Source organism: Dermacentor albipictus, unplaced genomic scaffold (genome assembly GCF_038994185.2).
Source record: "Dermacentor albipictus isolate Rhodes 1998 colony unplaced genomic scaffold, USDA_Dalb.pri_finalv2 scaffold_35, whole genome shotgun sequence".
Lineage (NCBI taxonomy): Eukaryota > Metazoa > Arthropoda > Arachnida > Ixodida > Ixodidae > Dermacentor > Dermacentor albipictus.
This window is the reverse complement of record NW_027225589.1, coordinates 1911559-1924309: the sequence shown is the minus strand read 5'-3', so window position 1 is coordinate 1924309 and position 12751 is coordinate 1911559. Positions and strand designations below refer to the sequence as shown.

The 12751-nt window shown below is 46.5% G+C and overlaps 1 pseudogene; it reads left to right on the top strand.

The window, feature by feature from the left end:
- The first annotated feature begins 2615 nt into the window (after nucleotides 1-2615).
- LOC135919749 (uncharacterized) lies at nucleotides 2616-4834 on the top strand (annotated as a pseudogene).
- The last annotated feature ends 7917 nt before the right edge of the window (nucleotides 4835-12751 follow it).

The following is a 12751-nucleotide window of genomic DNA, read 5'->3' as shown; positions in this document are numbered from 1 at the left end:
GCGCTCTAGTGTGCTACTCTGCAATGGGGAACAGGGAAGGGAAGGGAAAGTACTGGGATGGGTGATGAGGATAAGGGAAGTGGTGAGGGCTGATGTATGGCCCTGCAGCTTGATGCCCTGCATAAACTTTAACAGTGCTTTAGTTAGGCCATGGGCTGAGGATAGCGCCCTCCGACAGTGGTTGCCTGCCAACGCTGGCTAGGAAACTTCCCAACGTCCTTCGCCCCAGAATATGATTACAGCTTGCGTACAAATGAGTGGGAGCTCTTAGCAGTCATATGGTGTCAAATATCTTGATAACGACGTTGAAGTGACAGCCGGAATTCATTATATTCATTACTGCCCTTTACTTTAATGCATGCTAATGAAGTGCACCATTTTTACCTTGCAAAGAAGACGGCCTTGTGGCCAATAGATCCGCTGCATGGCCATGTGAGCTGAACAGAAAACAGCAAAAGAAGTTTCGGCATCCTCATCGTAAAATTTCTTAGCATCTGAAACGATTGTGTTTAAGATAGCCGCCTTCTATTTCAATATTATGGTCTTTCTTTTCCACTTTCAGTTGGACTATTTCTAGCATCCTGAAATGGACACGTGGTTGAATAGGTTTCACGCTCCGACGGCAACAATGTTTGTCACATTCGAGCAGCATGTGTCCCACAGGAAGGCGTGGTCTTTGAGATTGCATCAGTAAAATTTCTGTGGTTACGCCTAGCTGCACTAGCCTGCGCAGTGTCGCAGTGAGAGAAACTGCGATGACGATAATGAGCCTCCACTCATGCACAGCTACGCGCAGTGGTGAGAAGGAACAGTATTCGACAACGCATTCAACGCAAATACCCAAAATCTTAGGCACCTAATTTGTGCCCAATCCCGCGGAATGCGTTTGAGCCTGGAAAGGTGGGGCATTTCTTGCTTGGGAGACAAATCAAGTTTGTATTTAGGAGACAAATCAAGTTCGACAAATTCATTTGGCATGGTATGTTAGCTCATGGAAAGAAGCTTTTAAAACATGCACATTCACGGAGATTTCAAGGGGAGTTTAGCTTTGTTTCATTCAATAATCGTTATGTGCCGGTTCGGTATAACGAAGTTTCACTGAAACATGTATTTTGGAATATCTTGTCTTACCTTCTCATTACAGGTGACAAATCTGAGCTCAAGCAACATTAGGAAGAAGCTACATTGCTCTACGAATCATGAAGTGACCAATGTGAGATAAAAGACAGCCACCAAGCACGTCTCTAGAAGGTGTACTAGAAGCATTTTTTATGTAGTGGTGGTATTGATTTGATTTATTAAAAATTTTTTGAGACCTTTGGCCAATTTAGCGCTTCATGCGTGCGATTAATTATTCTTTAACATGTGTTATCACTTTTGTGGCCTTGCCAATACATCAGTGGTGCTCTGGTGGGTTGTAAGAAATGGGCCATAGGCATTGGTGCTTCCGGCACAGCCAAAAGTTTTTCAATTTTGCGAGGAATAGAAACGTTCCCTTTGATTCGCCCATTTAGCAAGTACCAGAGTACGCTCAATTCCTGTATAAATAATGCTATACTGGAAGGGGATACTATGTTCCTAAATTCGCATGTGTGCCAAACACCCATATAATAAAAAATTCCGGGATAGTGTTGCTTGACTCCTTGATATTGCTCCATTCACAAATCTCGAACAATGTTGACATAATAAGTAAAATGATCTTGTGTACATCAACCATCGCATATGGGCAGTGTATGCCGTTTCTATCTGGATCACAGAAGATTAGTGAGGGTTTGTTGAACAGCCGATGTTGAAGGAGACACATTGGATTGCAAGGTTGTGGCAGAATTTTGGCATCGAGAGCCTTCTTAAAATGTAATCTGTTTGCAACTGCTTCCCCTGACAATAGTGTTACCACTGTAAGTCTACAGATTTTGTAGATCTTGCTGTCATTTCTGACAGCAAGTGGAGCTTTTCTATACAGTTTTAAGGTGATGATGCTTGCAATGAACATAAAACATTCCTGACTTTTGTTCCACCAATTTTTAAAGAACTTTCCATGGTTTGTACGTTCGGTACCTTGGGGTCTTGAATGACCTGTCACTCAACAAATTTACAAATCTCGCTGAATGAATGGCTTTACTAAATTATTGTGCTACGTTACAAATATTAGCTTGAAGGCATCGTACCTTGCACTGCGAAAGTCTGGTTAGGCAATTAGGAAAACATTTTCTAAACGCCTACAAAACGTCTCGCAATACGTGTTATAGCTGTTCCTAAAACGGGGGTCTTCCAAAACTTCTATTATCCCTTATTTGGTGGCGCATGTGACAGTCCTCACGAAAGCTACAAGACGTTCTAACACATGTGACAAAGATTTCGTTAGATGTCTTCAAATAGTCTTAAATATCTTACCAATACGTCTTGACGATGTCTTGTAAACGTTTATTATGATTTTCAAGACATCTTGGTGGTCTTACAATTGTGAGTGACGTGATGGTGCTTGGCCCACTTGGTGTGGGCTACTACAGATGGCGCAACATGACCTGCGCAACGAGTAGCCACACCGACATCGTCACCTACCTTGTCCTGCTTCCGTTTCCGGTAGCCTCGCTTGTTTTTGCTGTTTGCCCGCGATGGGCAAGTCAGTCAAGCCATTGCCGCTGGAGTGTGTTAAATGTAACATTAACCCGCATTAAACCATTACCCTACTATGCGAGTCTTCCTGCGTTCAGCCCAAGCCTCACATCTGGCGCAGTCGACCGCGAACCTCTGCCAAGCCATTCAGCCACGGCAGCGCAAGAATGACGGTCAGTACGCCTCTTCAGCCACATTCGTCATTGTACTCGCGCCCTCATGCCGCCGAACGCTGATTCCTGAAGATACTTCTGCCATTTTACCGCTCGTCTGTGCTCACTCCGCATCAGAAGAAAAGCACGGCCGTCAGCTGAAGAGTGCCGTGAATGTGCACAACTAGCCCGGAACTAACTTGAATCCCGCGCATAACCTGTGGCTTAGCGCTCCCTCGCCTAGTCTCCCGTGCGCCCAGCCTCGCTTTGCGGTGCATCATGCCAGGAATTATTAGGGAGGAGCTTGACTCAACGACCATGTTGCGGCTCGGAGTCGACCTTATCCGCGATGAATTGGCCCGACGCGAGTTAGAGAGCTCGCTTGTGTTGTTCATATAGGAGGTTGCGGCCACGTACTGCACCAGGGTGGCCAATCCTGCTCTGGTGAGGGAGCGCGTTACCGGTTCTGGTCACCGGGATCAGGCCACACTCCAGGCCTGTTTATGCAATTTTATCACACGCAGATTTTTTTTTATTCGGTGGAAAATTGCCGGCACCGGGATTCGAACCATGGACCTCTTGCACTCGAGGCGGGTGTTCTACCTCTACGCCACCGCTGCAACTGCTATGGAACGAAGAATGATAGGTGTAACGTTAAGGGATAAGGAAAGAGCAGATTGAGTGACTGAACAAACGCGAGTTAATGACATCTTAGTTGAAATCAAGAAAACGAAATGGGCATGGGCAGGACATGTAATGAGGAGGGAAGATAACCGATGGTCATTAAGCGTTACGGACTGGATTCCAAGGGAAGGGAAGCGTAGCAGGGGGCGGCAGAAAGTTAGGTGGGCGGATGAGATTAAGAAGTTTGCAGGGACGGCATGGCCACAATTAGTACATGACCGGGGTTGTTGGAGAAATATGGGAGAGGCCTTTGCCCTGCAGTGGGCGTAACCAGGCTGATGATGATGATGATGAGTTAGAGAGCACCGGCTCTAAGGAAGAGCTCATTCAGTGCCTCGAAGCCGATATTCACCAACGTCGTGAGGCAATGCCACGGTCAAGCGTGGAGACGGCGGGTACCACCGGCAACTCAGGTTTGACCCTTGATACCGCGACGCTCGAAAGTCTGGAACTTCTGTTTCAACAGCTGCCACGCCCCTCGACTACAGTTACCACACTGCCAGACCTGTCGTCACCGATTGCTTACTTTGATCAGTCTCCATGACAAAATGGTAATGTCTGGCTCAATGACATCCGCCGGGTACAGCAGCTTGCCGCATGGGACGACGCCACCACCCGTCTCATTGGCGCAAGTAAACTGAAAGGCACAGCTCGTAATTGTCGCCTCGCTTTTGGAAATCACCATTCAACCTGGGAAACATGGAGCGCCGCCCTGAAGGAAACATTTTCTTCGGAGCTGACCCTCATCGAATGGTAGGAACGCGTCATAAAGATCTGACAGGGCCCCTGCGAGAACCTAACAAGAGTACGCTTACGCAAAGCTGCGTGTGGTTGAAAGCTGCCCCGTCACCCTTACCGATGCCCAGAAGATTGATTACCTACTACTAGGTCTTCAAGAACCACATGTCATTGCGGCCATCGCGGCTAATAGGCCGTTAACAGTGCGTGACTTCATGTCCACGTGCACAAGCCTAGACAAGTGCACTCAACGTGCCCATGACAGGGTAAGCGTAAAGCAACCGCTGCTTTCACAGAAGCCACCCCCTCGTTCATCTCAAAGTGGCAATTCAGGACGTCAGCAGTATAACTTCCAGCCACCAGCTCCGCCAACAGCTACAACAGCACAGCCAATACAGCGCATTTCCGAGTTGCCCAAGGAACAGGAGGAACGAAGATACGAAGCCATTTCTGCACAGTATGGGGCCCCAGCATTCCGGAGTGGCCAAGACATCGCACAAGCAACCTGTTACAAGTGCAAAGAGTTAGGGAATTTGGCGTCGGCATGTCCCTCGCGTAGCAATAGGCCACCACCATCAACCATAACTGATGCCCAACAGCCACGGGCCTTTTACAGTATGCCTGAAAAACTTCAAGGCTCCTAACATCAATGTCCATTTTTCACGGCGGCCATTGCAGGAGTCGGAGAACATGAAGCATATCCGGACTCTGGCTCGAATGGTACATTGATTTCTAAAGCCGTCCTACCTTCCGCAATGATCATGCCATGGACTAATTGGCCTCTCGCCGTCGTTGGAGCTGGTACAGCGTTACCAGTTGGGTCTGCCCTCTTTAAGATAACTATTGGCAGCACTGGTGTGGTTGAGGCAGCAGTTTTGGAGAACAACGTCTACCCCTTATTCTGGGTGAAGACTGGTTTTTGGCAGCGCGAGCCCGCTTGATCTTCCAGCCACCGGAGCCCACTCAGCTACAACATCCAGCCACGGGTGTAACGCTTCTAGCCACTTAGCGTCTGGTCCCGCGAATAGTCAATGCCGTCATTTTAGCCCGCTCAAAACTTTTTGCGCCGGCACAAGCAACATCACAAGACTTTCTACAACGAGAACCCTTACTTTCACCAGAAGAGCCTCCCTGGCAAGTTTTGGTGGCGAAGACAGTGCCGCCGGAAAGCAGCACTGCCACACCACAAGTCTGCACTACGGTGCCTGTGACCATCCACCCCGAACCTCCACTAGCCAGCCTAGGCATCCAGCTCTCTCCTGAACAGCAGTCTGTCATTGCTGATATACTGGCAAAGAACCATGCCACGTTTTCTCATCATGAAGATGACATTGGTCATTTTACCGACACTCAACATCGCATTGATTTGCTGCCCAATATTGTGCCGCACAGCCGCAGCCCTTACAGATATATGCTAGAAGACAGGCAATTCCTCGAAAGGCAAATTAAAAAGCTTCTTGCTCAAAATATCATCCTCCCTGCATCTGGCCAGTGGGCATTCCCAGTCGTTGTGGTGTCTCGCAGTGGAAAGAAACACTTGTGTGTGAATTACATTTCACTTATTGAACGCACGATCAAGGCTGTGCACCCCCTACCTCTGCTGGATGACATCATTCAGGACATCGCTGGTTGCGCCTACTTCGGCACAATGGACATTAAGTGCGCCTACTGGCAAGTCAGCCTGAGACCCCAGGACTATGAGAAAACCGCATTCATCACCCACCACGGAACTTACATGTGGACCCGAATGCCATTCGGATTAAAGAATGCGCCATCCAGATTTCAGCGAGCCATGCAACTGGTATTCCAAGACCTTCAGCCTCGCCCGGATAAATGCGGCATACGAGTATATCTCGATGACATCCTTATCTATGCAGAGTCATTCGCCACATTTGCAGATTTGATGGAAGAGGCCTTCCAGTTGCTGCTTACCAGTGGACTTAAGGCCTCACTTGAGAAATGTTCCTTCGGTCTCGCTTGCATCGAATTTCTTGGGTTCATCATTTCATGCGAAAGCCATCGCCCGGGTCCAGAAAGAGCAGCTGTCATGTAACATATCGCAACTCCCTGAAACCAAAAGGAAGTGCTTTCCTGGATACAGACAGCCAGCTTTTACCGTCGATTTATCAAGGGCTCCGCTAAAGTGGTAGCCCCTCTTCAAGCCCTTGTCAAGTCATCCACATTTCTGTGGTCCCCAGAGTGCGAAAGTGCCTTCCTAGCTATTCGCTCAGCCCTTACGAAGCCACCACTACTTGCTCATTTCAATCAATATGCAGCAACAACAGTAACCACTGATGCTTCGGGTGAAGCCATAGGAGCAGTGTTGTCACAACTACAGGATGGCAAAGAACGTGTTATTGCCTATGCTAGCCGATCCCTGACGCTAGGCGCACGCAAGCATCACAGTAACGTGTGGGAAGGCATCGCAGCACATTGGGCAATAACACTGAAATTTCGTCAGTATCTAATCGGAATCAAGTTCGTCCTAGTTACAGATAACTGGACTGTTGCTTGCTTGACGAAGTGTGTGAAACAATCTCACAGATTTACTTCCATGCTCATGGACTTGGTTGAATTTGACTTCTCCGTCAGACATTCGCCTGGACGGCAGAATGTTGTAGCTGACCATTTGTCTAGACTTTCGTGTGCAGTCACACACTCCGCTCAAGCGCTGGTTACCGCTCAAGAAAAAGACCCCGAATGCAGTGAAATTCTTCAAAGCCTCGCTAATGAAGATGCCCCGGCCGAGTTCAACCTAATCGACAACGTGCTATACCATCGGACACCTTCAGGAGCATATACGGTTGTAGCGCCATCGTCATTGCGTCCCGCCCTTCTCCAGGCACTACATGATGGTGCAGGTCACTTCAACGTCAAGGGGACTTTACACAAAGTGCAAGACCACTGCTGGTGACCAGATATGGAAAAGGCAGTCAAGAGCTACGTGTCATCCTACCAATGCTGCCAGCAGTATAACCGCCCATCCTCAAGAAGTGTTGCTTTTCTTGGCAAAATGCCAACTTCAGATGTTCCATTCTCGAGCATTGCTATCGACCACATAACTATGCCTCCCAGCAACTCATCACCATACTACCGAACGTGATTGATTTTGCAACTCGCTTTATTGCTCCATGAGCCGTTCCGTCAACCTCGGCACGCGAAGTTATTCAGACTTTGCATAAAGTATTTTATTGCTATGGTGCACCTGACCACTGTCTCTCAGACCATGGGTCGGCCTTTGAGTCGACAGAGTTCAAGCGGTTCATGCATTTACATAACGTTGAGCTGCACTATTCAACAGCCTACCGACCTGAAGGGAATGGCCTCGTCGAACGAAGCTATGGAACATTACTTACAGTATTACGGAAAATATGTGCTTTGGAACCTTTATCATGGCCTGCAAAGCTCCATGAAGCAGCATTCGCAGTTAACACTTCGGTGAATTCGAGGACCAGCTTTTCGCCATTTCAGTTACTCTTCAGTTACGTGCCTAAGGTTCCTCTCCAGCAACAACGGTCGCTCCAACAAACCTGCCTTGTTGAGCGCGTCCTTGATGTAACAGCGCAACGTTCAGAGGCATCTGCCAATTCAGAAGCAGCTCAAGCCTCCCGCAAACGCCATTATGATAGTACCCATCGCTCTCATAGCTTCACAGTAGGTGACCAAGTATGGGTCAAACGTCAAGCGCCAGCGCCCCACGAGAAAATGGCACGGCGCTTCAGAGGGCTGTACCGTCTCATTGAGCAGTTGACTGCATCCACATTCAAGGTTTTGCCTGTGTTAGGAATGACAGCTCGCCTGCTTAAACAGCCAAGAACTGTGCATGTTTCGCAAATTAAGTTGTAGGTGCCTCCGTCATCTCCTGTGGTACCCCTTTCGTACAGCCTTGAAGGGGAAACATCCGCCACTACTGTCTCTGATGATGAAACTGCCATCCACCGAACACAGCCTCAGCGCCAGCAGCGTGGGCACCACCTTCCCCGTCACTTGCGAGACTTCGTGCTTGAGTGACTATATGGACGCCAAGTTAGACCAAGGGACTTGGTCATCCGGACGGGGGTGGAATGTGAGTGACGTGATGGTGCTTGGCCCAGTTGGTGTGGGCTGCTACAGATGGCGCAACGGGACCTGCGCAACAAGTAACCACACCGACATCGTCACCTACCTTGTCCTGCTTTCGTTTCCGGGAGCCTCGCTTGTTCTTGCTGTTTGCCCGCGACGGGCGAGTCAGTCAAGCCATTGCCGCTGGAGTGTGTTAAATGTAAAATGAACCCGCATTAAACCATTACCCTACTATGCGAGTCTTCCTGCGTTCAGCCCAAGCCTCACACTATGTCACCTTGCAGACGCCTAATGTCACCTTGCAGACGCCTAAGTGGGACGTAGGCTGTCGGATACTTGGCACGCAGTTGCAACTTGCACTAGGCTGCACGAGCCTGTTCTATTGCCCGTACTGCAGGATCGGTACAGTATAGAAAAGCTCGTTCGATCATCTGCTCTCGGCCTTGCTGACCAAAAGCTGCCTGCTCCTAAAGAGTATGTATGACGCGTTGCTTGCCCATTTAAGAGCCGGAGAGAAACTGCTGCGCGCGTGTGCGGCTGCAACGGAGCGCAAAGGCGTCAGTACTGGCGCAGCTAATCCAATACCACCTATATAGCACAAGGCCCTTTCACTCCGATCAATGAAGTCTTGTTACCTGGCCCGACTGCCATAGAATCTAACGGGGCTGCTCCAGAGTAGGCAGTAGTGATTTAGATGCCACCGCTTTCATCACGCTAGCCTTGTCAATTTAAATTTCGGGTCCGATATTGTGATGTCATGGAACGGAGTAAACAGGCATTGTGTTATCTAAGTGGCGTTCACTAATCGCGCGCCTCTCTATCTCTCTTTTTTGGCACGCATGTGTACGGGTTTGTGCCGGAGGATTTTTCGGCGTACAGGCGACCGACAGTTGGGCAGACGGACGGACAGATGCACGGACGAATCAGCTAGCCATACACAGCTTCGCTGTAATATTTTATTTTTCTTCGCGAAAACAGCATCGCGCATAGACAAGGTGCATGCGCCGCGAACGCGGTTTGTCAGGCGAGTATACTAGCATTTACTAAACTATACGTTTCGTTTTGAAAAAACCTAATGGTAGCATAATTTTGAGGTATATGCCTAAAGCGCGCCAGCAGAATTTTTCTACAGAAACAGCGCAGCGCTTTTGGCGACCCGCTCGAGCGCCACAAAATGATATCTACCCACAGTACGCCGCTTAAGACACAATCCGCTTAGTGCTTTCTCACTACACACATAGAACATCTTCGGATTTTCTTTCTTTTTCTCTCTGTGAGTTCATGCGAAGTGCACGAAGCGGGTTGCTTTTTCCCTTCCACTTTTGAAAGCCTTTGTCACAGATGAAGGAAATGCATTTGCGCGCCTTCTTTCAGCAATGATGTGGGCTCTGGTCTGAAGCGCCTACTAGAATGAACGCACATTTTTCAGCAGCAGTTCGAAGGCTGCTTCTCGCTGAAATTGTAAATCGTTACGTCACTTATCACGATTGGATCAGCGTACTGTTCTCTGTATTCTGCTGACGCAAAGTCATGCTATGTCAACTGTGAACCCTTTGCGAATGTGCTGAGAACGACTACGGAGGTCACAGAATGAGGTCAATCAATACTCATAGAGAGACAAACTAAGAGGGAAAGGTACGTTAGTTAACCCAGCACGTGCCCGAATAATTGCTGAGGTATACACTATGTGTGTACAGAAGCCTACAAGAAAACTTTTGAGCAATCTCAGCAGCATACAAACAAATGGGCGTATATGTAACTACTCTCCATTATTCACCGGTATCTCCGTTTTATTGCAGCCTACGCGTATTTGGCCAAGATTAACTACTTTTGTGTACCCTCAATCTATAGTCGCCTAGTCAATCTGAAGCAATATTTTTTTTACAATGTCGGTTATTTCACTATCGACCACAGCTTGCCACAATCGGTACTAGTTCTGTTCGTGCAACTTAACATGTGCTTTGTTGAATTGCCAACCTATGCTTCATCAGGGGCATTGAGGAAACCGTAGAGAATATTTGCAATAAGATAGATGCATACATTCCGCAATCTGGCTGATTTCAAGTAAAAATCACTGTCGGGAACGCTTCCCAGCCTGGGGTGCACCAAAGGTTATACGGTGAAAACAGGCACAATCTTCAATGAAGCTTTGCGAGCAGACCTCAAAGCGTATAATTGTATGGTAAAATTATAATTAAGAACTTCTTAATTCAATAACAAATATGAAACGCTCACCTCACCAGCTTCTTTGCTGAAGAAACTAGGCATTGGCTAAATATATAGACACCTGAAAGACTTTTGTACATACACAATGTATACAGTGAGAATGGACTGATAGAAAGAGAAAATTTAATTACTTTTATCAAGAGGCCGTGTATCGACGGGGAATAGAAAAAAATACAAACACCAACTTTATGATGGTTTGTCTATAAACTCTCTATAAACTGCGAGCATAAAAAAGACCAAAATCTTATCGACCGTTGTCTACAGACTAAGAAAGAACGAATTTAAATAGACACTACGCCTTTTCTAGACATACAATCTGCTGAGTGTGTGTGGACAGGAGCTCGAGTCTACAGAAAGGCAAAGTCATCTATAGGAAGTCTGCAGACACTCGATAGACACTCTGAGCTAATTTTTGTGTGTTTTTTGTTAAAGATGGCCTAGGCAAGGCGAGTGCGATAACCTTTGTATGAAAGCTTCCTCAATGCGCCTCGACATGCTGTCTTTTCGGCTTAAATTCACTTCTCATACGTACGGCAAGGATCCAACGCGAACAAAGCAACGCGTCTGAATAGTTACCCACGTCTATATCTATAATGAGTTTACGTGAACATCAGCATTGCAACAGCTGCAATGCCACACCGGCTAAATCACGGCATGCACGCGACACGTTTTGTTGCGGACGCCAGAAATGTGTGCGGTTGTACTGCAATGCGAAGTTGTTCTTTAAGATAGACGTGCGAATCTGCGAGCAATGTGCAAGCTTCTGGTCATATATTTGGAATCTAGTGAGCTTGCTGCTTCTATAGATAAATCTATCTCACCAAACAATCTATTTTACTACGCAATATTTTGATAACTGTACATCTTTTAAGAAATACTGGGACTGTTGCTTCGTTGATTTTTGACAGCTGTGTTAAGTTTCTTATTTTCTTTTTAGCGCATGACAACAGCGATTTGAAAAAGTGTGCAAGTAGTACATTTCTTTCCCGAGTTTTTCGAGGCTAAGCTGGAAAAAACGCTGATGTTGAATTTATTGCTCATTAGTTTCTAAACCGTCTCACATAGGCGGAAGACATCTTGATGACACTACAAATCCTAAGAAAAAAATAAATTTGCAGGTGCAAAGTTTCTTCCAAACGCTTCTTTTTGTTAGCACACATGGTGCGCGAAATTTCGGCGTCAACGAAAAGGCTAATCATATATATACGAGAACATATAAGTGAAAAGTCAGCGAAAGAATTGCCATAAGAAGAAGTCTAGGCCAGAACATAGCACCGTTAATGTCATGAGCGACTTGTCCTGTTGATACCACTTGTTTAAAAGGCAACTAAAGTACGTCAGCGAATTTCGCACACCGCTGAAGAAATATCACGTGCACTAGTGGTCATTAACCTTGAAATCGGCGTAGCAGGTGTCAGGCCATATACACTTAATCAGTCTCACACTAAATCTTTCAATGAGCTGAGAAATGACATACTCCATACACATTACTTTAAGCTCGGTAGGAGTAATCAGCCAGGCACCCGCATCTGGATGATTTATTGCTCGCAACTTATTAACGCCATTTTTCCCGCCCATTGGATAGTTGAAAAACGCAATTGTTTTAATTTTATCAGTGCGGTTTGTCATGCTTATCAAGCATGCCTAAGGGTGGTTACGTATGCCACCTCTTATAAGGCGGACTATATAGCATACATGGTGTGAGATATCGCAGCATAATACCGTCGAAAACTCGTACTTCTGCTACGTTTTTACCTCTTGAATAATTTTCACGTTTCATTGAGGACATTCGCAATTTCGATGATAAAGTGTGACGAGGTTAATCCTTTATAGACAGGCGTGGAATACCCTCAGCTCTTTGCAAGTGCTGAAATTTTCTTTTACTCTCCCTTGAAGTGCCAAATTATGCAGAGCATTTTTACTGTATCTGCTTAATTCGTTTATTTATGCAAATATTAAAAACCAGAAATGCACAATGAATTAAGCGTAGATGGGCCAGGTACATCTCCATTTAATAATAATAACGCTAAATGTAAATACCTTTTGTATTCAGGGATTTCAGTTTGGTATTACATCAAAAAATGTTTTTTTGCATGCTTAGAGTGCCTGCTGCAGTATAAGTTTTGTTTCGCGTAGAAGTTTGTAGCTTCGCACCATAACAAAGTGTTATAAAGTACCCTACGCTCTTCCACGTTATTCTCACATTACGAAGATGCTCAAGAAGTACTTTTATAAACTTTGACCTATTCGAAAGACATTTATTTTCAAAGTGG